We start from the raw sequence: 25,593 nt of genomic DNA, 5'->3' as shown, positions 1-25,593 counted from the left end.
CGGCCGTTCCTCTTGAACCACTAGGCTCCGGTCCTGCGTGAGGTGTGTGCAAGCTGCACGGGGATCCGGGTCCGTCACGGGCTGATCGGGGACGACGATCCGACCACACGGGTGACTGGTCACAAGCGGAGTGAGAGCCGGCCGTGCTGTGCACAGTGTAGCTTCGTCCGCCGGCTCGAGGGCAGACTGTTTTACAGACCAGGGGATCAGTCTGTCAGGAGCAGTGGCCATCCGTCCCGAAGCCCTTGGCTGCGGTCCTGGGCGACTTGTGTGCTAGCTGCACGGTGGTGCGGGCCCCGTCACGGGCGGATCGGGGACGGCGATCCGACAGCACTGGTGAGCGGTCACAAGCCGTGTGGGTGCCGGCCGTGCCATGCACAAGGAGGCTTCGGCCGTGGGCTGGGTGGCTGACCGTCCTGCATACCGGGGGATCAGTCTGTCAGGAGCGGTGCCAATTCGTCCCTAACCACTTGGCTCCGGACCTGGGCGACTTGTGTGCTAGCCGTTCCGGGATACGGGTTGGACGGATCCGTTCCGGGCTCTGGATCGGGCGGATCGGGGACATCGATCCGACCACACGGGTGACTGGTCACAAGCAGTGGGTGCCGGCCGTGCCGTGCAGCGGTCGTCTTGTCCAGCGGCTCGGCGGCTGACCGTCCCGCATACCGAGGGATCCGTCTGTCCGGAACTGCGGACTTGCATCCCGAACCCCTTGGCGGCTGTCGTGGGCGATGTGTTTGCTAGCCGCACTGAAGTCCGCATTCGACATGGGCTGATGGGGGAAGGCGATCCGACCCCACGGGTGACCGGTCACAAGCGGCGTGGGAGCCAGTTGTGCTGTGCACAGGGAGGCTTCGTCCGCCGGCTCGAGGGCAGACTGTTCTACAGACCACAGGATTAGTCTGTCAGGAGCAGTGGCCATCCGTCCCGAACCACTAAGCTCCTGTGCTGGGCGATGTGTGTGCTAGCTGCACGGTGGTCCGGGCCCCGTTACGGGCGGATCGGGGACGGCGATCCGACAGCACTGGTGAGCGGTCACAAACCGTGTGGGTGCCGGCCGTGCCATGCACAAGGAGGCTTCGGCCGTGGGCTGGGTGGCTGACCGTCCTGCATACCGGGGGATCAGTCTGTCAGGAGCGGCGCCAATTCGTCCCTAACCCCTTGGCTCCGGTCCTGGGCGACTTGTGTGCTAGCCGTTCCGGGGTCCGAGTTGGACGGATCCGTTCCGGGCTCCGGATCCTGGATCGGGCGGATCGGAGACATCGATCCGACGACAGCGGTCACAAGCAGTGGGTGCCGGCCATGCTGTTCATCGGGTCGCTTTCCACCGGATCGGGTCTGACCGTGCCGCATACCGGGGGATCAGTCTGTCCGGAGCGGCGGCCGTTCCTCTTGAACCACTAGGCTCCGGTCCTGGGTGACGTGTGTGCTAGCTGCACGAGGGTCACAAGCAGTGTGTGCCGGCCGTTCCGTGCAGCGGGAGTCTTGTCCACCGGCTCGGCGGCTGACCTTCCCGCTTACCGAAGGATCCGTCTGTCCGGAGCGGCGGCCGTTCCTCTTGAACCACTAGGCTCCGGTCCTGCGTGAGGTGTGTGCAAGCTGCACGGGGATCCGGGTCCGTCACGGGCTGATCGGGGACGACGATCCGACCACACGGGTGACTGGTCACAAGCGGAGTGAGAGCCGGCCGTGCTGTGCACAGTGTAGCTTCGTCCGCCGGCTCGAGGGCAGACTGTTTTACAGACCAGGGGATCAGTCTGTCAGGAGCAGTGGCCATCCGTCCCGAAGCCCTTGGCTGCGGTCCTGGGCGACTTGTGTGCTAGCTGCACGGTGGTGCGGGCCCCGTCACGGGCGGATCGGGGACGGCGATCCGACAGCACTGGTGAGCGGTCACAAGCCGTGTGGGTGCCGGCCGTGCCATGCACAAGGAGGCTTCGGCCGTGGGCTGGGTGGCTGACCGTCCTGCATACCGGGGGATCAGTCTGTCAGGAGCGGTGCCAATTCGTCCCTAACCACTTGGCTCCGGACCTGGGCGACTTGTGTGCTAGCCGTTCCGGGATACGGGTTGGACGGATCCGTTCCGGGCTCTGGATCGGGCGGATCGGGGACATCGATCCGACCACACGGGTGACTGGTCACAAGCAGTGGGTGCCGGCCGTGCCGTGCAGCGGTCGTCTTGTCCACCGGCTCGGCGGCTCACCGTCCCGCATACCGAGGGATCCGTCTGTCCGGAACTGCGGACTTGCATCCCGAACCCCTTGGCGGCTGTCGTGGGCGATGTGTTTGCTAGCCGCACTGAAGTCCGCATTCGACATGGGCTGATCGGGCACGGCGATCCGACCCCACGGGTGACCGGTCACAAGCGGCGTGGGAGCCAGTTGTGCTGTGCACAGGGAGGCTTCGTCCGCCGGCTCGAGGGCAGACTGTTCTACAGACCACAGGATTAGTCTGTCAGGAGCAGTGGCCATCCGTCCCGAACCACTAAGCTCCTGTGCTGGGTGATGTGTGTGCTAGCTGCACGGTGGTCCGGGCCCCGTCACGGGCGGATCGGGGACGGCGATCCGACAGCACTGGTGAGCGGTCACAAACCGTGTGGGTGCCGGCCGTGCCATGCACAAGGAGGCTTCGGCCGTGGGCTGGGTGGCTGACCGTCCCGCATACCGAGGGATCAGTCTGTCCGGAGCGGCGGCCGTTCCTCTTGAACCACTAGGCTCCGGTCCTGCGTGACGTGTGTGCTAGCTGCACGGGGGTCCTGGTCCGTCACAGGCGGATCAGGGACAACGATCCGACCACACGGGTGATTGGTCACAAGCAGTGGGTGCCGGCCGTGCCGTGCAGCGGGAGTCTTGTCCACCGGCTCGGCGGCTGACCGTCCCGCATACCGAGGGATCCGTCTGTCCGGAACTGCGGACTTGCATCCCGAACCCCTTGGCGGCTGTCGTGGGCGATGTGTTTGCTAGCCACACTGAAGTCCGCATTCGACATGGGCTGATCGGGGACGGCGATCCGACCCCACGGGTGACCGGTCACAAGCGGCGTGGGAGCCAGTTGTGCTGTGCACAGGGAGGCTTCGTCCGCCGGCTCGAGGGCAGACTGTTCTACAGACCAAGTGATCAGTCTGTCAGGAGCAGTGGCCATCCGTCCTGAAGCCCTTGGCTGCGGTCCTGGGCGACTTGTGTGCTAGCTGCACGGTGGTCCAGGCCCCGTCACGGGCGGATCGGGGACGGCGATCCGACAGCACTGGTGAGCGGTCACAAGCCGTGTGGGTGCCGGCCGTGCCATGCACAAGGAGGCTTCGGCCGTGGGCTGGGTGGCTGACCGTCCTGCATACCGGGGGATCAGTCTGTCCGGAGCGGCGGCCGTTCCTCTTGAACCACTAGGCTCCGGTCCTGCGTGACGTGTGTGCAAGCTGCACGGGGGTCCGGGTCCGTCACGGGCGGATCGCGGACCGCGATCCGACCATACGGGTGATTTATCACAAGCAGTGGGTGCCGGCCGAGCCGTGCAGCGGTCGTTTTGTCCACCGGCTCGGGGGCTGATCGTCCTGCATACCGAGGGATCCGTCTTTCCGGAACTGCAAAATTGCATCCCGATCCCCTTGGCGGCTGTCCTGGGCGACGTGTGTGCTAGCCGCACTGAAGTCCGCATTCGACATGGGCTGATGGGGGAAGGCGATCCGACCCCACGGGTGACTGGTCACAAGCGGCGTGGGAGCCAGTTGTGCTGTGCACAGGGAGGCTTCGTCCGCCGGCTCGAGGGCAGACTGTTCTACAGACCAAGTGATCAGTCTGTCAGGAGCAGTGGCCATCCGTCCCGAAGCCCTTGGCTGCGGTCCTGGGCGACTTGTGTGCTAGCTGCACGGTGGTCCAGGCCCCGTCACGGGCGGATCGGGGACGGCGATCCGACAGCACTGGTGAGCGGTCACAAGCCGTGTGGGTGCCGGCCGTGCCATGCACAAGGAGGCTTCGGCCGTGGGCTGGGTGGCTGACCGTCCTGCATACCGGGGGATCAGTCTGTCAGGAGCGGCGCCAATTCGTCCCTAACACCTTGGCTCCGGTCCTGGGCGACTTGTGTGCTAGCCGTTCCGGGGTCCGAGTTGGACGGATCCGTTCCGGGCTCCGGATCCTGGATCGGGCGGATCGGAGACATCGATCCGACGACAGCGGTCACAAGCAGTGGGTGCCGGCCATGCTGTTCATCGGGTCGCTTTCCACCGGATCGGGTCTGACCGTGCCGCATACCGGGGGATCAGTCTGTCCGGAGCGGCGGCCGTTCCTCTTGAACCACTAGGCTCCGGTCCTGGGTGACGTGTGTGCTAGCTGCACGAGGGTCACAAGCAGTGTGTGCCGGCCGTTCCGTGCAGCGGGAGTCTTGTCCACCGGCTCGGCGGCTGACCTTCCGGCATACCGAGGGATCAGTCTGTCCGGAGCGGCGGCCGTTCCTCTTGAACCACTAGGCTCCGGTCCTGCGTGAGGTGTGTGAAAGCTGCACGGGGATCCGGGTCCGTCACGGGCTGATCGGGGACGACGATCCGACCACACGGGTGACTGGTCACAAGCGGAGTGAGAGCCGGCCGTGCTGTGCACAGTGTAGCTTCGTCCGCCGGCTCGAGGGCAGACTGTTTTACAGACCAGGGGATCAGTCTGTCAGGAGCAGTGGCCATCCGTCCCGAAGCCCTTGGCTGCGGTCCTGGGCGACTTGTGTGCTAGCTGCAAGGTGGTGCGGGCCCCGTCACGGGCGGATCGGGGACGGCGATCCGACAGCACTGGTGAGCGGTCACAAGCCGTGTGGGTGCCGGCCGTGCCATGCACAAGGAGGCTTCGGCCGTGGGCTGGGTGGCTGACCGTCCTGCATACCGGGGGATCAGTCTGTCAGGAGCGGTGCCAATTCGTCCCTAACCCCTTGGCTCCGGTCCTGGGCGACTTGTGTGCTAGCCGTTCCGGGATACGGGTTGGACGGATCCGTTCCGGGCTCTGGATTGGGCGGATCGGGGACATCGATCCGACGACAGTGGTCACAAGCAGTGGGTGCCGGCCATGCTGTTCATCGGGTCGCTTTTCCACCGGATCGGGGAATGACCGTCCCGCATACCGGGGGATCAGTCTGTCCGGAGCGGCGGCCGTTCCTCTTGAACCACTAGGCTCCGGTCCTGGGTGACGTGTGTGCTAGCTGCACGGGGGTCCTGGTCCGTCACGGGCGGATCGGGGACGACGATCCGACCACACGGTTGACTGGTCACAAGCAGTGGGTGCCGGCCGTGCCGTGCAGCGGTCGTCTTGTCCACCGGCTCGGCGGCTGACGGTCCCGCATACCGAGGGATCCGTCTGTCCGGAACTGCGGACTTGCATCCCGAACCCCTTGGCGGCTGTCGTGGGCGACGTGTGTGCTAGCCGCACTGAAGTCCGCATTCGACATGGGCTGATGGGGGAAGGCGATCCGACCCCACGGGTGACCGGTCACAAGCGGCGTGGGAGCCAGTTGTGCTGTGCACAGGGAGGCTTCGTCCGCCGGCTCGAGGGCAGACTGTTCTACAGACCACAGGATTAGTCTGTCAGGAGCAGTGGCCATCCGTCCCGAACCACTAAGCTCCTGTGCTGGGCGATGTGTTTGCTAGCTGCACGGTGGTCCGGGCCCCGTCACGGGCGGATCGGAGACGGCGATCCGACAGCACTGGTGAGCGGTCACAAGCCGTGTGGGTGCCGGCCGTGCCATGCACAAGGAGGCTTCGGCCGTGGGCTGGGTGGCTGACCGTCCTGCATACCGGGGGATCAGTCTGTCCGGAGCGGCGGCCGTTCCTCTTGAACCACTAGGCTCCGGTCCTGGGTGATGTGTGTGCTAGCTGCACGTTGGTCCTGGTCCGTCACGGGCGGATCGGGGACGACGATCCGACCACACGGGTGACTGCTCACAAGCAGTGGGTGCCGGCCGTGCCGTGCAGCGGGAGTCTTGTCCACCGGCTCGGCGGCTGACCGTCCCGCATACCGAGGGATCCGTCTGTCCGGAACTGCGGACTTGCATCCCGAACCCCTTGGCGGCTGTCCTGAGCTACGTGTGTGCTAGCCGCACTGAAGTCCGCATTCGACATGGGCTGATCGGGGACGGCGATCCGACGCCACGGGTGACCGGTCACAAGCGGCGTGGGAGCCAGTTGTGCTGTGCACAGGGAGGCTTCGTCCGCCGGCTCGAGGGCAGACTGTTCTACAGTAAAACAGGATTAGTCTGTCAGGAGCAGTGGCCATCCGTCCCGAACCACTAAGCTCCTGTGCTGGGCGATGTGTGTGCTAGCTGCACGGTGGTCCGGGCCCCGTCACGGGCGGATCGGAGACGGCGATCCGACAGCACTAGTGAGCTGTCACAAGCCGTGTGGGTGCCGGCCGTGCCATGCACAAGGAGGCTTCGGCCGTGGGCTGGGTGGCTGACCGTCCTGCATACCGGGGGATCAGTCTGTCCGGAGCGGCGGCCGTTCCTCTTGAACCACTAGGCTCCGGTCCTGCGTGACGTGTGTGCAAGCTGCACGGGGGTCCGGGTCCGTCACGGGCGGATCGCGGACCGCGATCCGACCATACGGGTGACTTATCACAAGCAGTGGGTGCCGGCCGAGCCGTGCAGCGGTCGTTTTGTCCACCGGCTCGGGGGCTGATCGTCCTGCATACCGAGGGATCCGTCTGTCCGGAACTGCAAAATTGCATCCCGATCCCCTTGGCGGCTGTCCTGGGCGACGTGTGTGCTAGCCGCACTGAAGTCCGCATTCGACATGGGCTGATGGGGGAAGGCGATCCGACCCCACGGGTGACTGGTCACAAGCGGCGTGGGAGCCAGTTGTGCTGTGCACAGGGAGGCTTCGTCCGCCGGCTCGAGGGCAGACTGTTCTACAGACCACAGGATTAGTCTGTCAGGAGCAGTGGCCATCCGTCCCGAACCACTAAGCTCCTGTGCTGGGCGATGTGTGTGCTAGCTGCACGGTGGTCCGGGCCCCGTCACGGGCGGATCGGGGACGGCGATCCGACAGCACTGGTGAGCGGTCACAAGCCGTGTGGGTGCCGGCCGTGCCATGCACAAGGAGGCTTCGGCCGTGGGCTGGGTGGCTGACCGTCCTGCATACCGGGGGATCAGTCTGTCAGGAGCGGCGCCAATTCGTCCCTAACCCCTTGGCTCCGGTCCTGGGCGACTTGTGTGCTAGCCGTTCCGGGGTCCGAGTTGGACGGATCCGTTCCGGGCTCCGGATCCTGAATCGGGCGGATCGGAGACATCGATCCGACGACAGCGGTCACAAGCAGTGGGTGCCGGCCATGCTGTTCATCGGGTCGCTTTCCACCGGATCGGGTCTGACCGTGCCGCATACCGGGGGATCAGTCTGTCCGGAGCGGCGGCCGTTCCTCTTGAACCACTAGGCTCCGGTCCTGCGTGACGTGTGTGCTAGCTGCACGAGGGTCACAAGCAGTGTGTGCCGGCCGTTCCGTGCAGCGGGAGTCTTGTCCACCGGCTCGGCGGCTGACCTTCCCGCATACCGAGGGATCAGTCTGTCCGGAGCGGCGGCCGTTCCTCTTGAACCACTAGGCTCCGGTCCTGCGTGACGTGTGTGCAAGCTGCACGGGGATCCGGGTCCGTCACGGGCTGATCGGGGACGACGATCCGACCACACGGGTGACTGCTCACAAGCAGTGGGTGCCGGCCGTGCCGTGCAGCGGGAGTCTTGTCCACCGGCTCGGCGGCTGACCGTCCCGCATACCGAGGGATCCGTCTGTCCGGAACTGCGGACTTGCATCCCGAACCCCTTGGCGGCTGTCGTGGGCGATGTGTTTGCTAGCCGCACTGAAGTCCGCATTCGACATGGGCTGATCGGGGACGGCGATCCGACCCCACGGGTGACCGGTCACAAGCGGCGTGGGAGCCAGTTGTGCTGTGCACAGGGAGGCTTCGTCCGCCGGCTCGAGGGCAGACTGTTCTACAGACCAAGTGATCAGTCTGTCAGGAGCAGTGGCCATCCGTCCCGAAGCCCTTGGCTGCGGTCCTGGGCGACTTGTGTGCTAGCTGCACGGTGGTCCAGGCCCCGTCACGGGCGGATCGGGGACGGCGATCCGACAGCACTGGTGAGCGGTCACAAGCCGTGTGGGTGCCGGCCGTGCCATGCACAAGGAGGCTTCGGCCGTGGGCTGGGTGGCTGACCGTCCTGCATACCGGGGGATCAGTCTGTCCGGAGCGGCGGCCGTTCCTCTTGAACCACTAGGCTCCGGTCCTGCGTGACGTGTGTGCAAGCTGCACGGGGGTCCGGGTCCGTCACGGGCGGATCGGGGACGGCGATCCGACCATACGGGTGACTTATCACAAGCAGTGGGTGCCGGCCGAGCCGTGCAGCGGTCGTCTTGTCCACCGGCTCGGGGGCTGATCGTCCCGCATACCGAGGGATCCGTCTGTCCGGAACTGCAAAATTGCATCCCGATCCCCTTGGCGGCTGTCCTGGGCGACGTGTGTGCTAGCCGCACTGAAGTCCGCATTCGACATGGGCTGATGGGGGAAGGCGATCCGACCCCACGGGTGACCGGTCACAAGCGGCGTGGGAGCCAGTTGTGCTGTGCACAGGGAGGCTTCGTCCGCCGGCTCGAGGGCAGACTGTTCTACAGACCACAGGATTAGTCTGTCAGGAGCAGTGGCCATCCGTCCCGAACCACTAAGCTCCTGTGCTGGGCGATGTGTGTGCTAGCTGCACGGTGGTCCGGGCCCCGTTACGGGCGGATCGGGGACGGCGATCCGACAGCACTGGTGAGCGGTCACAAGCCGTGTGGGTGCCGGCCGTGCCATGCACAAGGAGGCTTCGGCCGTGGGCTGGGTGGCTGACCGTCCTGCATACCGGGGGATCAGTCTGTCAGGAGCGGCGCCAATTCGTCCCTAACCCCTTGGCTCCGGTCCTGGGCGACTTGTGTGCTAGCCGTTCCGGGGTCCGAGTTGGACGGATCCGTTCCGGGCTCCGGATCCTGGATCGGGCGGATCGGAGACATCGATCCGACGACAGCGGTCACAAGCAGTGGGTGCCGGCCATGCTGTTCATCGGGTCGCTTTCCACCGGATCGGGTCTGACCGTGCCGCATACCGGGGGATCAGTCTGTCCGGAGCGGCGGCCGTTCCTCTTGAACCACTAGGCTCCGGTCCTGGGTGACGTGTGTGCTAGCTGCACGAGGGTCACAAGCAGTGTGTGCCGGCCGTTCCGTGCAGCGGGAGTCTTGTCCACCGGCTCGGCGGCTGACCTTCCCGCATACCGAGGGATCAGTCTGTCCGGAGCGGCGGCCGTTCCTCTTGAACCACTAGGCTCCGGTCCTGGGTGAGGTGTGTGCAAGCTGCACGGGGATCCGGGTCCGTCACGGGCTGATCGGGGACGACGATCCGACCACATGGCTGACTGGTCACAAGCGGAGTGAGAGCCGGCCGTGCTGTGCACAGTGTAGCTTCGTCCGCCGGCTCTAGGGCAGACTGTTTTACAGACCAGGGGATCAGTCTGTCAGGAGCAGTGGCCATCCGTCCCGAAGCCCTTGGCTGCGGTCCTGGGCGACTTGTGTGCTAGCTGCACGGTGGTCCGGGCCCCGTCACGGGCGGATTGGGGACGGCGATCCGACAGCACTGGTGAGCGGTCACAAGCCGTGTGGGTGCCGGCCGTGCCATGCACAAGGAGGCTTCGGCCGTGGGCTGGGTGGCTGACCGTCCTGCATACCGGGGGATCAGTCTGTCAGGAGCGGTGCCAATTCGTCCCTAACCCCTTGGCTCCGGACCTGGGCGACTTGTGTGCTAGCCGTTCCGGGATACGGGTTGGACGGATCCGTTCCGGGCTCTGGATCGGGCGGATCGGGGACATCGATCCGACCACACGGGTGACTGGTCACAAGCAGTGGGTGCCGGCCGTGCCGTGCAGCGGGAGTCTTGTCCACCGGCTCGGCGGCTGATCGTCCCGCATACCGAGGGATCCGTCTGTCCGGAACTGCAAAATTGCATCCCGATCCCCTTGGCGGCTGTCCTGGGCGACGTGTGTGCTAGCCGCACTGAAGTCCGCATTCGACATGGGCTGATGGGGGAAGGCGATCCGACCCCACGGGTGACCGGTCACAAGCGGCGTGGGAGCCAGTTGTGCTGTGCACAGGGAGGCTTCGTCCGCCGGCTCGAGGGCAGACTGTTCTACAGACCACAGGATTAGTCTGTCAGGAGCAGTGGCCATCCGTCCCGAACCACTAAGCTCCTGTGCTGGGCGATGTGTGTGCTAGCTGCACGGTGGTCCGGGCCCCGTTACGGGCGGATCGGGGACGGCGATCCGACAGCACTGGTGAGCGGTCACAAGCCGTGTGGGTGCCGGCCGTGCCATGCACAAGGAGGCTTCGGCCGTGGGCTGGGTGGCTGACCGTCCTGCATACCGGGGGATCAGTCTGTCAGGAGCGGCGCCAATTCGTCCCTAACCCCTTGGCTCCGGTCCTGGGCGACTTGTGTGCTAGCCGTTCCGGGGTCCGAGTTGGACGGATCCGTTCCGGGCTCCGGATCCTGGATCGGGCGGATCGGAGACATCGATCCGACGACAGCGGTCACAAGCAGTGGGTGCCGGCCATGCTGTTCATCGGGTCGCTTTCCACCGGATCGGGTCTGACCGTGCCGCATACCGGGGGATCAGTCTGTCCGGAGCGGCGGCCGTTCCTCTTGAACCACTAGGCTCCGGTCCTGGGTGACGTGTGTGCTAGCTGCACGAGGGTCACAAGCAGTGTGTGCCGGCCGTTCCGTGCAGCGGGAGTCTTGTCCACCGGCTCGGCGGCTGACCTTCCCGCATACCGAGGGATCAGTCTGTCCGGAGCGGCGGCCGTTCCTCTTGAACCACTAGGCTCCGGTCCTGGGTGAGGTGTGTGCAAGCTGCACGGGGATCCGGGTCCGTCACGGGCTGATCGGGGACGACGATCCGACCACATGGCTGACTGGTCACAAGCGGAGTGAGAGCCGGCCGTGCTGTGCACAGTGTAGCTTCGTCCGCCGGCTCTAGGGCAGACTGTTTTACAGACCAGGGGATCAGTCTGTCAGGAGCAGTGGCCATCCGTCCCGAAGCCCTTGGCTGCGGTCCTGGGCGACTTGTGTGCTAGCTGCACGGTGGTCCGGGCCCCGTCACGGGCGGATTGGGGACGGCGATCCGACAGCACTGGTGAGCGGTCACAAGCCGTGTGGGTGCCGGCCGTGCCATGCACAAGGAGGCTTCGGCCGTGGGCTGGGTGGCTGACCGTCCTGCATACCGGGGGATCAGTATGTCAGGAGCGGTGCCAATTCGTCCCTAACCCCTTGGCTCCCTACCTGGGCGACTTGTGTGCTAGCCGTTCCGGGATACGGGTTGGACGGATCCGTTCCGGGCTCTGGATCGGGCGGATCGGGGACATCGATCCGACCACACGGGTGACTGGTCACAAGCAGTGGGTGCCGGCCGTGCCGTGCAGCGGGAGTCTTGTCCACCGGCTCGGCGGCTGACCGTCCCGCATACCGAGGGATTCGTCTGTCCGGAACTGCGGACTTGCATCCCGAACCCCTTGGCGGCTGTCGTGGGCGATGTGTTTGCTAGCCGCACTGAAGTCCGCATTCGACATGGGCTGATGGGGGAAGGCGATCCGACCCCACGGGTGACCGGTCACAAGCGGCGTGGGAGCCAGTTGTGCTGTGCACAGGGAGGCTTCGTCCGCCGGCTCGAGGGCAGACTGTTCTACAGACCACAGGATTAGTCTGTCAGGAGCAGTGGCCATCCGTCCCGAACCACTAAGCTCCTGTGCTGGGCGATGTGTGTGCTAGCTGCACGGTGGTCCGGGCCCCGTCACGGGCGGATCGGGGACGGCGATCCGACAGCACTGGTGAGCGGTCACAAACCGTGTGGGTGCCGGCCGTGCCATGCACAAGGAGGCTTCGGCCGTGGGCTGGGTGGCTGACCGTCCTGCATACCGGGGGATCAGTCTGTCAGGAGCGGCGCCAATTCGTCCCTAACCCCTTGGCTCCGGTCCTGGGCGACTTGTGTGCTAGCCGTTCCGGGGTCCGAGTTGGACGGATCCGTTCCGGGCTCCGGATCCTGGATCGGGCGGATCGGAGACATCGATCCGACGACAGCGGTCACAAGCAGTGGGTGCCGGCCATGCTGTTCATCGGGTCGCTTTCCACCGGATCGGGTCTGACCGTGCCGCATACCGGGGGATCAGTCTGTCCGGAGCGGCGGCCGTTCCTCTTGAACCACTAGGCTCCGGTCCTGGGTGACGTGTGTGCTAGCTGCACGAGGGTCACAAGCAGTGTGTGCCGGCCGTTCCGTGCAGCGGGAGTCTTGTCCACCGGCTCGGCGGCTGACCTTCCCGCTTACCGAAGGATCCGTCTGTCCGGAGCGGCGGCCGTTCCTCTTGAACCACTAGGCTCCGGTCCTGCGTGAGGTGTGTGCAAGCTGCACGGGGATCCGGGTCCGTCACGGGCTGATCGGGGACGACGATCCGACCACACGGGTGACTGGTCACAAGCGGAGTGAGAGCCGGCCGTGCTGTGCACAGTGTAGCTTCGTCCGCCGGCTCGAGGGCAGACTGTTTTACAGACCAGGGGATCAGTCTGTCAGGAGCAGTGGCCATCCGTCCCGAAGCCCTTGGCTGCGGTCCTGGGCGACTTGTGTGCTAGCTGCACGGTGGTGCGGGCCCCGTCACGGGCGGATCGGGGACGGCGATCCGACAGCACTGGTGAGCGGTCACAAGCCGTGTGGGTGCCGGCCGTGCCATGCACAAGGAGGCTTCGGCCGTGGGCTGGTTGGCTGACCGTCCTGCATACCGGGGGATCAGTCTGTCAGGAGCGGTGCCAATTCGTCCCTAACCACTTGGCTCCGGATCTGGGCGACTTGTGTGCTAGCCGTTCCGGGATACGGATTGGACGGATCCGTTCCGGGCTCTGGATCGGGCGGATCGGGGACATCGATCCGACCACACGGGTGACTGGTCACAAGCAGTGGGTGCCGGCCGTGCCGTGCAGCGGTCGTCTTGTCCACCGGCTCGGCGGCTGACCGTCCCGCATACCGAGGGATCCGTCTGTCCGGAACTGCGGACTTGCATCCCGAACCCCTTGGCGGCTGTCGTGGGCGATGTGTTTGCTAGCCGCACTGAAGTCCGCATTCGACATGGGCTGATCGGGCACGGCGATCCGACCCCACGGGTGACCGGTCACAAGCGGCGTGGGAGCCAGTTGTGCTGTGCACAGGGAGGCTTCGTCCGCCGGCTCGAGGGCAGACTGTTCTACAGACCACAGGATTAGTCTGTCAGGAGCAGTGGCCATCCGTCCCGAACCACTAAGCTCCTGTGCTGGGCGATGTGTGTGCTAGCTGCACGGTGGTCCGGGCCCCGTCACGGGCGGATCGGGGACGGCGATCCGACAGCACTGGTGAGCGGTCACAAACCGTGTGGGTGCCGGCCGTGCCATGCACAAGGAGGCTTCGGCCGTGGGCTGGGTGGCTGACCGTCCTGCATACCGGGGGATCAGTCTGTCAGGAGCGGCGCCAATTCGTCCCTAACCCCTTGGCTCCGGTCCTGGGCGACTTGTGTGCTAGCCGTTCCGGGGTCCGAGTTGGACGGATCCGTTCCGGGCTCCGGATCCTGGATCGGGCGGATCGGAGACATCGATCCGACGACAGCGGTCACAAGCAGTGGGTGCCGGCCATGCTGTTCATCGGGTCGCTTTCCACCGGATCGGGTCTGACCGTGCCGCATACCGGGGGATCAGTCTGTCCGGAGCGGCGGCCGTTCCTCTTGAACCACTAGGCTCCGGTCCTGGGTGACGTGTGTGCTAGCTGCACGAGGGTCACAAGCAGTGTGTGCCGGCCGTTCCGTGCAGCGGGAGTCTTGTCCACCGGCTCGGCGGCTGACCTTCCCGCTTACCGAAGGATCCGTCTGTCCGGAGCGGCGGCCGTTCCTCTTGAACCACTAGGCTCCGGTCCTGCGTGAGGTGTGTGCAAGCTGCACGGGGATCCGGGTCCGTCACGGGCTGATCGGGGACGACGATCCGACCACACGGGTGACTGGTCACAAGCGGAGTGAGAGCCGGCCGTGCTGTGCACAGTGTAGCTTCGTCCGCCGGCTCGAGGGCAGACTGTTTTACAGACCAGGGGATCAGTCTGTCAGGAGCAGTGGCCATCCGTCCCGAAGCCCTTGGCTGCGGTCCTGGGCGACTTGTGTGCTAGCTGCACGGTGGTGCGGGCCCCGTCACGGGCGGATCGGGGACGGCGATCCGACAGCACTGGTGAGCGGTCACAAGCCGTGTGGGTGCCGGCCGTGCCATGCACAAGGAGGCTTCGGCCGTGGGCTGGTTGGCTGACCGTCCTGCATACCGGGGGATCAGTCTGTCAGGAGCGGTGCCAATTCGTCCCTAACCACTTGGCTCCGGATCTGGGCGACTTGTGTGCTAGCCGTTCCGGGATACGGATTGGACGGATCCGTTCCGGGCTCTGGATCGGGCGGATCGGGGACATCGATCCGACCACACGGGTGACTGGTCACAAGCAGTGGGTGCCGGCCGTGCCGTGCAGCGGTCGTCTTGTCCACCGGCTCGGCGGCTGACCGTCCCGCATACCGAGGGATCCGTCTGTCCGGAACTGCGGACTTGCATCCCGAACCCCTTGGCGGCTGTCGTGGGCGATGTGTTTGCTAGCCGCACTGAAGTCCGCATTCGACATGGGCTGATCGGGCACGGCGATCCGACCCCACGGGTGACCGGTCACAAGCGGCGTGGGAGCCAGTTGTGCTGTGCACAGGGAGGCTTCGTCCGCCGGCTCGAGGGCAGACTGTTCTACAGACCACAGGATTAGTCTGTCAGGAGCAGTGGCCATCCGTCCCGAACCACTAAGCTCCTGTGCTGGGCGATGTGTGTGCTAGCTGCACGGTGGTCCGGGCCCCGTCACGGGCGGATCGGGGACGGCGATCCGACAGCACTGGTGAGCGGTCACAAACCGTGTGGGTGCCGGCCGTGCCATGCACAAGGAGGCTTCGGCCGTGGGCTGGGTGGCTGACCGTCCTGCATACCGGGGGATCAGTCTGTCAGGAGCGGCGCCAATTCGTCCCTAACCCCTTGGCTCCGGTCCTGGGCGACTTGTGTGCTAGCCGTTCCGGGGTCCGAGTTGGACGGATCCGTTCCGGGCTCCGGATCCTGGATCGGGCGGATCGGAGACATCGATCCGACGACAGCGGTCACAAGCAGTGGGTGCCGGCCATGCTGTTCATCGGGTCGCTTTCCACCGGATCGGGTCTGACCGTGCCGCATACCGGGGGATCAGTCTGTCCGGAGCGGCGGCCGTTCCTCTTGAACCACTCGGCTCCGGTCCTGGGTGACGTGTGTGCTAGCTGCACGAGGGTCACAAGCAGTGTGTGCCGGCCGTTCCGTGCAGCGGGAGTCTTGTCCACCGGCTCGGCGGCTGACCTTCCCGCTTACCGAAGGATCCGTCTGTCCGGAGCGGCGGCCGTTCCTCTTGAACCACTAGGCTCCGGTCCTGCGTGAGGTGTGTGCAAGCTGCACGGGGATCCGGGTCCGTCACGGGCTGATCGGGGACGACGATCCGACCACACGGGTGACTGGTCACAAGCGGAGTGAGAGCCGGCCGTGCTGTGCACAGTGTAGCTTCGTCCGCCGGCTCGAGGGCAGACTGTTTTACAGACCAGGGGATCAGTCTGTCAGGAGCAGTGGCCATCCGTCCCGAAGCCCTTGGCTGCGGTCCTGGGCGACTTGTGTGCTAGCTGCACGGTGGTGCGGGCCCCGTCACGGGCGGATCGGGGACGGCGATCCGACAGCACTGGTGAGCGGTCACAAGCCGTGTGGGTGCCGGCCGTGCCATGCACAAGGAGGCTTCGGCCGTGGGCTGGGTGGCTGACCGTCCTGCATACCGGGGGATCAGTCTGTCAGGAGCGGTGCCAATTCGTCCCTAACCACTTGGCTCCGGACCTGGGCGACTTGTGTGCTAGCCGTTCCGGGATACGGGTTGGACGGATCCGTTCCGGGCTCTGGATCGGGCGGATCGGGGACATCGATCCGACCACACGGGTGACTGGTCACAAGCAGTGGGTGCCGGCCGTGCCGTGCAGCGGTCGTCTTGTCCACCGGCTCGGCGGCTGACCGTCCCGCATACCGAGGGATCCGTCTGTCCGGAACTGCGGACTTGCATCCCGAACCCCTTGGCGGCTGTCGTGGGCGATGTGTTTGCTAGCCGCACTGAAGTCCGCATTCGACATGGGCTGATCGGGCACGGCGATCCGACCCCACGGGTGACCGGTCACAAGCGGCGTGGGAGCCAGTTGTGCTGTGCACAGGGAGGCTTCGTCCGCCGGCTCGAGGGCAGACTGTTCTACAGACCACAGGATTAGTCTGTCAGGAGCAGTGGCCATCCGTCCCGAACCACTAAGCTCCTGTGCTGGGCGATGTGTGTGCTAGCTGCACGGTGGTCCGGGCCCCGTCACGGGCGGATCGGGGACGGCGATCCGACAGCACTGGTGAGCGGTCACAAACCGTGTGGGTGCCGGCCGTGCCATGCACAAGGAGGCTTCGGCCGTGGGCTGGGTGGCTGACCGTCCCGCATACCGAGGGATCTGTCTGTCCGGAGCGGCGGCCGTTCCTCTTGAACCACTAGGCTCCGGTCCTGCGTGACGTGTGTGCTAGCTGCACGGGGGTCCTGGTCCGTCACAGGCGGATCAGGGACAACGATCCGACCACACGGGTGATTGGTCACAAGCAGTGGGTGCCGGCCGTGCCGTGCAGCGGTCGTCTTGTCCACCGGCTCGGCGGCTGACCGTCCCGCATACCGAGGGATCCGTCTGTCCGGAACTGCGGACTTGCATCCCGAACCCCTTGGCGGCTGTCGTGGGCGATGTGTTTGCTAGCCACACTGAAGTCCGCATTCGACATGGGCTGATCAGGGACGGCGATCCGACCCCACGGGTGACCGGTCACAAGCGGCGTGGGAGCCAGTTGTGCTGTGCACAGGGAGGCTTCGTCCGCCGGCTCGAGGGCAGACTGTTCTACAGACCAAGTGATCAGTCTGTCAGGAGCAGTGGCCATCCGTCCCGAAGCCCTTGGCTGCGGTCCTGGGCGACTTGTGTGCTAGCTGCACGGTGGTCCAGGCCCCGTCACGGGCGGATCGGGGACGGCGATCCGACAGCACTGGTGAGCGGTCACAAGCCGTGTGGGTGCCGGCCGTGCCATGCACAAGGAGGCTTCGGCCGTGGGCTGGGTGGCTGACCGTCCTGCATACCGGGGGATCAGTCTGTCAGGAGCGGCGCCAATTCGTCCCTAACACCTTGGCTCCGGTCCTGGGCGACTTGTGTGCTAGCCGTTCCGGGGTCCGAGTTGGACGGATCCGTTCTGGGCTCCGGATCCTGGATCGGGCGGATCGGAGACATCGATCCGACGACAGCGGTCACAAGCAGTGGGTGCCGGCCATGCTGTTCATCGGGTCGCTTTCCACCGGATCGGGTCTGACCGTGCCGCATACCGGGGGATCAGTCTGTCCGGAGCGGCGGCCGTTCCTCTTGAACCACTAGGCTCCGGTCCTGCGTGACGTGTGTGCTAGCTGCACGAGGGTCACAAGCAGTGTGTGCCGGCCGTTCCGTGCAGCGGGAGTCTTGTCCACCGGCTCGGCGGCTGACCTTCCGGCATACCGAGGGATCAGTCTGTCCGGAGCGGCGGCCGTTCCTCTTGAACCACTAGGCTCCGGTCCTGCGTGAGGTGTGTGAAAGCTGCACGGGGATCCGGGTCCGTCACGGGCTGATCGGGGACGACGATCCGACCACACGGGTGACTGGTCACAAGCGGAGTGAGAGCCGGCCGTGCTGTGCACAGTGTAGCTTCGTCCGCCGGCTCGAGGGCAGACTGTTTTACAGACCAGGGGATCAGTCTGTCAGGAGCAGTGGCCATCCGTCCCGAAGCCCTTGGCTGCGGTCCTGGGCGACTTGTGTGCTAGCTGCACGGTGGTGCGGGCCCCGTCACGGGCGGATCGGGGACGGCGATCCGACAGCACTGGTGAGCGGTCACAAGCCGTGTGGGTGCCGGCCGTGCCATGCACAAGGAGGCTTCGGCCGTGGGCTGGGTGGCTGACCGTCCTGCATACCGGGGGATCAGTCTGTCAGGAGCGGTGCCAATTCGTCCCTAACCCCTTGGCTCCGGTCCTGGGCGACTTGTGTGCTAGCCGTTCCGGGATACGGGTTGGACGGATCCGTTCCGGGCTCTGGATTGGGCGGATCGGGGACATCGATCCGACGACAGTGGTCACAAGCAGTGGGTGCCGGCCATGCTGTTCATCGGGTCGCTTTTCCACCGGATCGGGGAATGACCGTGCCGCATACCGGGGGATCAGTCTGTCCGGAGCGGCGGCCGTTCCTCTTGAACCACTAGGCTCCGGTCCTGGGTGACGTGTGTGCTAGCTGCACGGGGGTCCTGGTCCGTCACGGGTGGATCAGGGACGACGATCCGACCACACGGTTGACTGGTCACAAGCAGTGGGTGCCGGCCGTGCCGTGCAGCGGTCGTCTTGTCCACCGGCTCGGGGGCTGACCGTCCCGCATACCGAGGGATCCGTCTGTCCGGAACTGCGGACTTGCATCCCGAACCCCTTGGCGGCTGTCGTGGGCGACGTGTGTGCTAGCCGCACTGAAGTCCGCATTCGACATGGGCTGATGGGGGAAGGCGATCCGACCCCACGGGTGACCGGTCACAAGCGGCGTGGGAGCCAGTTGTGCTGTGCACAGGGAGGCTTCGTCCGCCGGCTCGAGGGCAGACTGTTCTACAGACCAAGTGATCAGTCTGTCAGGAGCAGTGGCCATCCGTCCCGAAGCCCTTGGCTGCGGTCCTGGGCGACTTGTGTGCTAGCTGCACGGTGGTCCAGGCCCCGTCACGGGCGGATCGGGGACGGCGATCCGACAGCACTGGTGAGCGGTCACAAGCCGTGTGGGTGCCGGCCGTGCCATGCACAAGGAGGCTTCGGCCGTGGGCTGGGTGGCTGACCGTCCTGCATACCGGGGGATCAGTCTGTCCGGAGCGGCGGCCGTTCCTCTTGAACCACTAGGCTCCGGTCCTGCGTGACGTGTGTGCAAGCTGCACGGGGGTCCGGGTCCGTCACGGGCGGATCAGGGATGGCGATCCGACCATACGGGTGACTTATCACAAGCAGTGGGTGCCGGCCGAGCCGTGCAGCGGTCGTCTTGTCCACCGGCTCGGGGGCTGATCGTCCCGCATACCGAGGGATCCGTCTGTCCGGAACTGCAAAATTGCATCCCGATCCCCTTGGCGGCTGTCCTGGGCGATGTGTGTGCTAGCCGCACTGAAGTCCGCATTCGACATGGGCTGATGGGGGAAGACGATCCGACCCCACGGGTGACCGGTCACAAGCGGCGTGGGAGCCAGTTGTGCTGTGCACAGGGAGGCTTCGTCCGCCGGCTCGAGGGCAGACTGTTCTACAGACCACAGGATTAGTCTGTCAGGAGCAGTGGCCATCCGTCCCGAACCACTAAGCTCCTGTGCTGGGCGATGTGTATGCTAGCTGCACGGTGGTCCGGGCCCCGTCACGGGCGGATCGGGGACGGCGATCCGACAGCACTGGTGAGCGGTCACAAGCCGTGTGGGTGCCGGCCGTGCCATGCACAAGGAGGCTTCGGCCGTGGGCTGGGTGGCTGACCGTCCTGCATACCGGGGGATCAGTCTGTCAGGAGCGGCGCCAATTCGTCCCTAACCCCTTGGCTCCGGTCCTGGGCGACTTGTGTGCTAGCCGTTCCGGGGTCCGAGTTGGACGGATCCGTTCCGGGCTCCGGATCCTGAATCGGGCGGATCGGAGACATCGATCCGACGACAGCGGTCACAAGCAGTGGGTGCCGGCCATGCTGTTCATCGGGTCGCTTTCCACCGGATCGGGTCTGACCGTGCCGCATACCGGGGGATCAGTCTGTCCGGAGCGGCGGCCGTTCCTCTTGAACCACTAGGCTCCGGTCCTGGGTGACGTGTGTGCTAGCTGCACGAGGGTCACAAGCAGTGTGTGCCGGCCGTTCCGTGCAGCGGGAGTCTTGTCCACCGGCTCGGCGGCTGACCTTCCCGCATACCGAGGGATCAGTCTGTCCGGAGCGGCGGCCGTTCCTCTTGAACCACTAGGCTCCGGTCCTGCGTGAGGTGTGTGCAAGCTGCACGGGGATCCGGGTCCGTCACGGGCTGATCGGGGACGACGATCCGACCACACGGCTGACTGGTCACAAGCGGAGTGAGAGTCGGCCGTGCTGTGCACAGTGTAGCTTCGTCCGCCGGCTCGAGGGCAGACTGTTTTACAGACCAGGGGATCAGTCTGTCAGGAGCAGTGGCCATCCGTCCCGAAGCCCTTGGCTGCGGTCCTGGGCGACTTGTGTGCTAGCTGCACGGTGGTCCGGGCCCCGTCACGGGCGGATCGGGGACGGCGATCCGACAGCACTGGTGAGCGGTCACAAGCCGTGTGGGTGCCGGCCGTGCCATGCACAAGGAGGCTTCGGCCGTGGGCTGGGTGGCTGACCGTCCTGCATACCGGGGGATCAGTCTGTCAGGAGCGGTGCCAATTCGTCCCTAACCCCTTGGCTCTGGTCCTGGGCGACTTGTGTGCTAGCCGTTCCGGGATACGGGTTGGACGGATCCGTTCCGGGCTCTGGATCGGGCGGATCGGGGACATCGATCCGACGACAGTGGTCACAAGCAGTGGGTGCCGGCCATGCTGTTCATCGGGTCGCTTTTCCACCGGATCGGGGAATGACCGTCCCGCATACCGGGGGATCAGTCTGTCCGGAGCGGCGGCCGTTCCTCTTGAACCACTAGGCTCCGGTCCTGCGTGACGTGTGTGCTAGCTGCACGGGGGTCCTGGTCCGTCACGGGTGGATCGGGGACGACGATCCGACCACACGGTTGACTGGTCACAAGCAGTGGGTGCCGGCCGTGCCGTGCAGCGGGAGTCTTGTCCACCGGCTCGGCGGCTGACCGTCCCGCATACCGAGGGATCCGTCTGTCCGGAACTGCGGACTTGCATCCCGAACCCCTTGGCGGCTGTCGTGGGCGACGTGTGTGCTAGCCGCACTGAAGTCCGCATTCGACATGGGCTGATGGGGGAAGGCGATCCGACCCCACGGGTGACCGGTCACAAGTGGCGTGGGAGCCAGTTGTGCTGTGCACAGGGAGGCTTCGTCCGCCGGCTCGAGGGCAGACTGTTCTACAGACCAGGGGATCAGTCTGTCAGGAGCAGTGGCCATCCGTCCCGAAGCCCTTGGCTGCGGTCCTGGGCGACTTGTGTGCTAGCTGCACGGTGGTCCAGGCCCCGTCACGGGCGGATCGGGGACGGCGATCCGACAGCACTGGTGAGCGGTCACAAGCCGTGTGGGTGCCGGCCGTGCCATGCACAAGGAGGATTCGGCCGTGGGCTGGGTGGCTGACCGTCCTGCATACCGGGGGATCAGTCTGTCCGGAGCGGCGGCCGTTCCTCTTGAACCACTAGGCTCCGGTCCTGCGTGACGTGTGTGCAAGCTGCACGGGGGTCCGGGTCCGTCACGGGCGGATCGGGGACGGCGATCCGACCATACGGGTGACTTATCACAAGCAGTGGGTGCCGGCCGAGCCGTGCAGCGGTCGTCTTGTCCACCGGCTCGGGGGCTGATCGTCCCGCATACCGAGGGATCCGTCTGTCCGGAACTGCAAAATTGCATCCCGATCCCCTTGGCGGCTGTCGTGGGCGACGTGTGTGCTAGCCGCATTGAAGTCCGCATTCGACATGGGCTGATGGGGGAAGGCGATCCGACCCCACGGGTGACCGGTCACAAGCGGCGTGGGAGCCAGTTGTGCTGTGCACAGGGAGGCTTCGTCCGCCGGCTCGAGGGCAGACTGTTCTACAGACCACAGGATTAGTCTGTCAGGAGCAGTGGCCATCCGTCCCGAACCACTAAGCTCCTGTGCTGGGCGATGTGTGTGCTAGCTGCACGGTGGTCCGGGCCCCGTCACGGGCGGATCGGGGACGGCGATCCGACAGCACTGGTGAGCGGTCACAAGCCGTGTGGGTGCCGGCCGTGCCATGCACAAGGAGGCTTCGGCCGTGGGCTGGGTGGCTGACCGTCCTGCATACCGGGGGATCAGTCTGTCAGGAGCGGCGCCAATTCGTCCCTATCCCCTTGGCTCCGGTCCTGGGCGACTTGTGTGCTAGCCGTTCCGGGGTCCGAGTTGGACGGATCCGTTCCGGGCTCCGGATCCTGGATCGGGCGGATCGGAGACATCGATCCGACGACAGTGGTCACAAGCAGTGGGTGCCGGCCATGCTGTTCATCGGGTCGCTTTCCACCGGATCGGGTCTGACCGTGCCGCATACCGGGGGATCAGTCTGTCCGGAGCGGCGGCCGTTCCTCTTGAACCACTAGGCTCCGGTCCTGGGTGACGTGTGTGCTAGCTGCACGAGGGTCACAAGCAGTGTGTGCCGGCCGTTCCGTGCAGCGGGAGTCTTGTCCACCGGCTCGGCGGCTGACCTTCCCGCATACCGAGGGATCAGTCTGTCCGGAGCGGCGGCCGTTCCTCTTGAACCACTAGGCTCCGGTCCTGCGTGACGTGTGTGCAAGCTGCACGGGGGTCCGGGTCCGTCACGGGCTGATCGGGGACGACGATCCGACCACACGGGTGACTGGTCACAAGCGGAGTGAGAGCCGGCCTTGCTGTGCACAGTGTAGCTTCGTCCGCCGGCTCGAGGGCAGACTGTTTTACAGACCAGGGGATCAGTCTGTCAGGAGCAGTGGCCATCCGTCCCGAAGCCCTTGGCTGCGGTCCTGGGCGACTTGTGTGCTAGCTGCACGGTGGTCCAGGCCCCGTCACGGGCGGATCGGGGACGGCGATCCGACAGCACTGGTGAGCGGTCACAAGCCGTGTGGGTGCCGGCCGTGCCATGCAGAAGGAGGCTTCGGCCGTGGGCTGGGTGGCTGACCGTCCTGCATACCGGGGGATCAGTCTGTCAGGAGCGGTGCCAATTCGTCCCTAACCCCTTGGCTCCGGTCCTGGGCGACTTGTGTGCTAGCCGTTCCGGGATACGGGTTGGACGGATCCGTTCCGGGCTCTGGATCGGGCGGATCGGGGACATCGATCCGACGACAGTGGTCACAAGCAGTGGGTGCCGGCCATGCTGTTCATCGGGTCGCTTTTCCACCGGATCGGGGAATGACCGTCCCGCATACCGGGGGATCAGTCTGTCCGGAGCGGCGGCCGTTCCTCTTGAACCACTAGGCTCCGGTCCTGCGTGACGTGTGTGCAAGCTGCACGGGGGTCCGGGTCCGTCACGGGCGGATCGGGGACGGCGATCCGACCATACGGGTGACTTATCACAAGCAGTGGGTGCCGGCCAAGCCGTGCAGCGGTCGTCTTGTCCACCGGCTCGGGGGCTGATCGTCCCGCATACCGAGGGATCCGTCTGTCCGGAACTGCAAAATTGCATCCCGATCCCCTTGGCGGCTGTCCTGGGCGACGTGTGTGCTAGCCGCACTGAAGTCCGCATTCGACATGGGCTGATGGGGGAAGGCGATCCGACCCCACGGGTGACCGGTCACAAGCGGCGTGGGAGCCAGTTGTGCTGTGCACAGGGAGGCTTCGTCCGCCGGCTCGAGGGCAGACTGTTCTACAGACCACAGGATTAGTCTGTCAGGAGCAGTGGCCATCCGTCCCGAACCACTAAGCTCCTGTGCTGGGCGATGTGTGTGCTAGCTGCACGGTGGTCCGGACCCCGTCACGGGCGGATCGGGGACGGCGATCCGACAGAACTGGTGAGCGGTCACAAGCCGTGTGGGTGCCGGCCGTGCCATGCACAAGGAGGCTTCGGCCGTGGGCTGGGTGGCTGACCGTCCTGCATACCGGGGGATCAGTCTGTCCGGAGCGGCGGCCGTTCCTCTTGAACCACTAGGCTCCGGTCCTGCGTGACGTGTGTGCAAGCTGCACGGGGGTCCGGGTCCGTCACGGGCGGATCGGGGACGGCGATCCGACCATACGGGTGACTTATCACAAGCAGTGGGTGCCGGCCGAGCCGTGCAGCGGTCGTCTTGTCCACCGGCTCGGGGGCTGATCGTCCCGCATACCGAGGGATCCGTCTGTCCGGAACTGCAAAATTGCATCCCGATCCCCTTGGCGGCTGTCCTGGGCGACGTGTGTGCTAGCCGCACTGAAGTCCGCATTCGACATGGGCTGATGGGGGAAGGCGATCCGACCCCACGGGTGACCGGTCACAAGCGGCGTGGGAGCCAGTTGTGCTGTGCACAGGGAGGCTTCGTCCGCCGGCTCGAGGGCAGACTGTTCTACAGACCACAGGATCAGTCTGTCAGGAGCAGTGGCCATCCGTCCCGAACCACTAAGCTCCTGTGCTGGGCGATGTGTGTGCTAGCTGCACGGTGGTCCGGGCCCCGTCACGGGCGGATCGGGGACGGCGATCCGACAGCACTGGTGAGCGGTCACAAGCCGTGTGGGTGCCGGCCGTGCCATGCACAAGGAGGCTTCGGCCGTGGGCTGGGTGGCTGACCGTCCTGCATACCGGGGGATCAGTCTGTCAGGAGCGGCGCCAATTCGTCCCTAACCCCTTGGCTCCGGTCCTGGGCGACTTGTGTGCTAGCCGTTCCGGGGTCCGAGTTGGACGGATCCGTTCCGGGCTCCGGATCCTGGATCGGGCGGATCGGAGACATCGATCCGACGACAGCGGTCACAAGCAGTGGGTGCCGGCCATGCTGTTCATCGGGTCGCTTTCCACCGGATCGGGTCTGACCGTGCCGCATACCGGGGGATCAGTCTGTCCGGAGCGGCGGCCGTTCCTCTTGAACCACTAGGCTCCGGTCCTGGGTGACGTGTGTGCTAGCTGCACGAGGGTCACAAGCAGTGTGTGCCGGCCGTTCCGTGCAGCGGGAGTCTTGTCCACCGGCTCGGCGGCTGACCTTCCCGCATACCGAGGGATCAGTCTGTCCGGAGCGGCGGCCGTTCCTCTTGAACCACTAGGCTCCGGTCCTGCGTGAGGTGTGTGCAAGCTGCACGGGGATCCGGGTCCGTCACAGGCTGATCGGGGACGACGATCCGACCACACGGGTGACTGGTCACAAGCGGAGTGAGAGCCGGCTGTGCTGTGCACAGTGTAGCTTCGTCCGCCGGCTCGAGGGCAGACTGTTTTACAGACCAGGGGATTAGTCTGTCAGGAGCAGTGGCCATCCGTCCCGAAGCCCTTGGCTGCGGTCCTGGGCGACTTGTGTGCTAGCTGCACGGTGGTCCGGGCCCCGTCACGGGCGGATTGGGGACGGCGATCCGACAGCACTGGTGAGCGGTCACAAGCCGTGTGGGTGCCGGCCGTGCCATGCACAAGGAGGCTTCGGCCGTGGGCTGGGTGGCTGACCGTCCTGCATACCGGGGGATCAGTCTGTCCGGAGCGGCGGCCGTTCCTCTTGAACCACTAGGCTCCGGTCCTGCGTGACGTGTGTGCTAGCTGCACGGGGGTCCTGGTCCGTCACGGGCGGATCGGGGACGGCGATCCGACCATACGGGTGACTTATCACAAGCAGTGGGTGCCGGCCGAGCCGTGCAGCGGTCGTCTTGTCCACCGGCTCG

The sequence above is a fragment of the Aythya ferina genome (genome assembly GCF_964211825.1).
Source record: "Aythya ferina genome assembly, chromosome: 2".
Lineage (NCBI taxonomy): Eukaryota > Metazoa > Chordata > Aves > Anseriformes > Anatidae > Aythya > Aythya ferina.
This window is presented reverse-complemented; position numbering follows the sequence as displayed.